The sequence below is a fragment of the Centroberyx gerrardi genome, chromosome 6 (assembly GCF_048128805.1).
Source record: "Centroberyx gerrardi isolate f3 chromosome 6, fCenGer3.hap1.cur.20231027, whole genome shotgun sequence".
Lineage (NCBI taxonomy): Eukaryota > Metazoa > Chordata > Actinopteri > Beryciformes > Berycidae > Centroberyx > Centroberyx gerrardi.
In genome coordinates, this window is record NC_136002.1 from 31,796,689 (window position 1) to 31,801,688 (window position 5,000).

A 5,000-nucleotide genomic window follows, 5' to 3' on the forward strand; every position below is an offset into this window, starting at 1 on the left:
ATGCCCTCGATGTCGTAAATCACGGCCTCCAAACATATTTCATTCACCTGCGGCCGCTACAGTGTCTGCTGCCTGCCTGCTGCTTTGTCTCTGTCCGGTGTGTGTGTGTGTGTATGTGTATGTGTCTGTGTGTGTGTGTGTGTGCGCATATTAGCCTCCTGCTGAACAAGGACACATCTGTTTGCCAGTAAAAGGCTCCGTATCAAGGACATCTCAGCTGTAAGAGCTTGTAAAGCAGCCTGGCTCCAGCCTGCAGATCCTGGATCAGCGCTCTGCAGCAGCTGTACAGGCAGTGAAGCTAACAGCAGATAGCTTCTGTTAGCTTCTGATAGCTTCTGATAGCTTCTGTAGCTTCTGTTAGCTTCTGTAGCTTCTGTTAGCTTCTGTAGCTTCTGTAGCTTCTGTTAGCTTCTGTAGCTTCTGTTAGCTTCTGTAGCTTCTGTAGCTTCTGTAGCTTCTGTAGCTTCTGATAGCTTCTGTAGCTTCTGTTAGCTTCTGTAGCTTCTGTAGCTTCTGTTAGCTTCTGATAGCTTCTGATAGCTTCTGTAGCTTCTGTTAGCTTCTGTAGCTTCTGTAGCTTCTGTTAGCTTCTGATAGCTTCTGTTAGCTTCTGTAGCTTCTGTAGCTTCTGTTAGCTTCTGTAGCTTCTGTAGCTTCTGTAGCTTCTGTTAGCTTCTGTAGCTTCTGTAGCTTCTGTAGCTTCTGATAGCTTCTGTTAGCTTCTGTAGCTTCTGTAGCTTCTGTAGCTTCTGTAGCTTCTGCAGCTTCTGTTAGCTTCTGATAGCTTCTGTTAGCTTCTGATAGTTTCTGTTAGCTTCTGTAGCTTCTGTAGCTTCTGTAGCTTCTGGTAGCTTCTGTAGCTTCTGGTAGCTTCTGTAGCTTCTGTAGCTTCTGATAGCCTCTGATAGCCTCTGGGTGGTGGAGTCAGGAGCTAATAGTGTTTAATAGCTTCTGGATGTGAAGACGTCTCGCCTCATTTGCCTCACTCAGTTCTCGACTTTTAAGAGGAATTGATGAGAACTTTGAGAAACTTTAGGAATTAGGAATGATGCTAATCATTTGTTAAAGAAATATAGCATAAATCAGCATGGCAGAGGCCAGTGTTATCCTTGGGAATCTTAGTGAATGTAGCCCCAGATATGAGATCATACAGTAGCAAAAGTTTATTGGGAATGAATTTTTGATCAGTCTTTCACAGCAGCCTTGAGAAAGACTTTACAGATTAAAGTGAGTAACTCTGTTATTTTGAAGAATGAACTTGTTCAGAGAAGTTATTAGTCAGATTGGACTGACTTATGGACTTGGAAGCTTTACAGCCAATAAAAGATGATGGAGGACGACTTGTGATTTTGGAGCTGTGGATGGGAGGGAGAGATTGAATGTACTTCACTGTTTTAATAATTACATTTTTAAGACTTAGGAGCACTTTTACAACTAAAATGACTTGGGACTAACGGGCAGACCTATATACTTTCAGTGTAGAGCAAAATGCTTTCTATCTATCTGTCTGTCTGTCTATCTATCTATCTATCTATCTGTCTGTCTGTCTGTCTCTGTCTTTCTGTCTGTCTGTCTATCTATCTATCTATCTATCTATCTGTCTGTCTGTCTCTCTGTCTTTCTGTCTGTCTGTCTGTCTGTCTGTCTGTCTGTCTGTCTGCCTGTCTGTCTGTCCGTCTGTCCGCCTGTCTGTCTGTCTGTCTGTCTGTCCGTCTGTCTGCCTGTCTGTCTGTCTGTCTGTCTGTCTGTCCGTCTGTCTGCCTGTCTGTCTGTCTGTCTGTCTGTCTGTCTGCCTTATAGCAAGGTCTAGGAAGGATTCTATCATCCATCTATAATCTATCAAAGGATTCTTTTTAAAGTGTGTTTGGTGAACAATTTGAATATAAAAGCTTGCAGTCTGCCTTTCAGACAGACAATATCTACAAACAACAATTTGGCTGCAATTGCTCAATTCCCAGAACAAAACCAGCCTCCTCATCACGGGCTGAATGGCTTTTCAACTACATAAAGTATCTTCCCAGAGTGCTTGTTAAGAGCCAGCTTCCTTTGTGAAGAGGGTTTTTCACCACAGATACACAGATGCAGCCAGACTTCACTGCGTGCTTCCTGCAGGGTCCAAAATGAACTTTTTGGCCAAACCTCCAAAGGCCAGTAAAGTAAAAACAACTGAAAACTAGCTTTGTGCTAGTTTCACGCTCACCACCTGTTTTATTTGTGCAGTTGACCAATATAACAGCTTAAAGTATCAATTCAATTCAATTCAATAAACTTTATTTTTCCCCGAGCGGCAGTTAGATTCTGGGCACTCAGACAAACAGAAGTTACTTAGAACAACATAATACAAGTCGATATTCTCTGCAGGTCCAAGTGCTACAGGAAGAGACAAATGATGCTGTATATAGGTCCAAAATCTTCAGTTATCCTTTAAGTTTAAACTGACATTAAGCTAGTTAAGCATCCAGGCAGCAGAGGAACAGGAGGAGAAGCTTTCAGAAGTTTAGATGCTGCTGCTTTGTGTAGACCAATCAGGATCCTGTGTGATACAGAGCCACTGTTTTGCTTTGATCTGATTGGCTCACAGTCAGAGAGAGTGTACAGTGGCCAGCAGGGACAAAGTCTGAGAACCAGAGAGAAACAAAGACTATTTTTATTAACCAAGAATTCAGCAGGAGTTGTTCTGACTGTGTGAGTTTGAGAGACTTGAGCCGGCTGCTGCAGCACAGACGCAGGATGAGAGACAGAAGCTGGAAAGACACTGAGGCAAAATACTGAAATGTTTTGATGTGTTTTTGATAGCTTTTGTTTGTTTATGGAAATAATAATGATGTTACGTAACGCTGAAAGGATTTGAGCATCATTTCTCTGATACCTTCAGAGGTTTTCACACTATATTCTTAGCAGTTGCTCCCAGCTTGTCCAGTCAGCAGCAACAGAAGGCTTTGTGAACTAAATATGTCCCATATACACGTACAGTATATTCTATTGGATTCTATTCTTGTCTGTTCTGTTATTTCCTGCGGTGCTTCGTCCTCCTCTGTCCCAATCTACTAGAATCTATTCTTTCTATCACCAGCTCGCCACATTAGGAAGCCACTTTGCTGCGGAGCTTCAGTAGGTTTCAGTCGCTGCTTCAGCCCACATGCTGAGCAGCAGCTACAGCAGGAGAAGGAACAAAAGCCTCTCGGTCTGTGACAGATATTAGCTCTCTGCTAATGGGAGCCATGCTTAGGAGACTTACTGCACACAGAAAATGATCATCTGTACTCGTCTAGATCAGAAACCACAGGGGATGGATAAGGGAATGAATAGAAGAGAGAGAGAGAGGGGAGAGAGGAAATAAAGGAGGATTTAATAAACGCAGTGGAGACAATAAATTTGCGTAGACTGTTATTAGCGCAGGTATTGTATTCTCTGAGTTCTGACTTCACGGCTCTTGCTAGAACAATGGAACAATGAGACTCTTCATTATCAAGTTCTCTAAGTTCATCTCCATTGTTCAAAGTCTGCTCAACTCTTTGTCGCAGTTCTGTTAATCTCTATAAATAGACTTGATAGCAGATCCAGCAGGTGAAACAGAGGTGTAGAAGCAGATACACGGCGGTGTGATCCTTCTCTTTCAACGCTTAGCGACATGTTTCCCCCCTGCTGCCTGGGACAGGGAGTCGGTCCTGTCGCTGTTTGGGACTTCCTCAGATGGTTTATAACAGACAGAGAACAGACTACAGACAGATTTACAGCTTACAGTAAGACGTGATTGGCTACCAGCTCACTTAGGCCCTTGCATACTTTAGAAGAAATCATATTTGCTCTGTTCCCTCTGCCTTCCTCAAACAAGGAAACATGGGAAATGAAATTTAAAGATTTAGGCCCTGATATACTGAAGCCTTCCATGGGTGCAAAAACATTTAGCATGTGCAAAAGCAATGACATAACTCCTGATTGGTCAAGCAAATAGTCCTGCACCTGTCACAAGCCTTAGTGCTGACTGAACACTGCAAAGGTTTTTGTACCCACTAAAGGTTTTAGTACTTAAAGAAAAAGATCATAACTCCAACTTTGATGATTAGGTAGAGCAGATCTCAAGAGCCATGAAAGCCATGCTAACATTTCACATCAAGTCTTCTAAACTCTAGAAAAGTTGGAATGAGGATGATACAAGGTTTCATCTGACAGCAGCAATGAGCTAGAAGGAAGAAGAAACCTTTTTTATAAAGGCATAAAGAGTGTGTTCATGCAGAATGGCAGCCATCTTTGCTGTGAGTCGTATCGTCACCAGCAAGTCAGGAAGACTTTTCTATCCTACAGTCTCAGGTCTGATCAGAGAACGCTCCAATTATAAAGAGGCTTTGGGGCACAGAGGTGGCAGCCGTGGTGGATTAGCCCTAAACCTGAAACATGCAATTTGCACTTACAGTTGGTGATGAAGCTTGTTGGCACCACAGCTGGATTTGCATATATTTCTTAGCTAATAAGAATTTAATATCTTGTCAGAATCTGCTTTGTCGGCGTTCCTTTATGTGCTAGAAGTGATTTTCAGACAGACAATGGCAGTGAATGGAGAGAGAGAAAAACACAATTCTCCAGTCTGCTCTGCCGGAGCAACAGATCACAGAATCACTGATTTTGGGGTTTTATCATGGAGGAAGAAACACGACCCAAGACTCTACCAGAGCTACACAGAGATTTAATGATTCTGGACCTCAGTGTCTTGCTCAAGGACTCTTCAGCAGGGCGGATGCTTGCTGTCATTGAGACTTGAACCCCGGCCTTCTGGCTGAACGACAGTCTCTCTCCTCACTGCACCAGCCTGCTGCTGAAAACCTCGTCACAGCACGACAGACTTGTTCAGGATGCAGCAGCTCTCTCTGGGATCGTTCCTCTTCTCCTCTGGCCTCAGCTCCCATTCACTTCCAGTAGAGATTCCTGTTTCTCTGCCTTGTCTGCTGCTTCATCTCGTCCTCTGGCTGCGGCTCTGTGGTTGTTACAGAACTGAGCAGTGA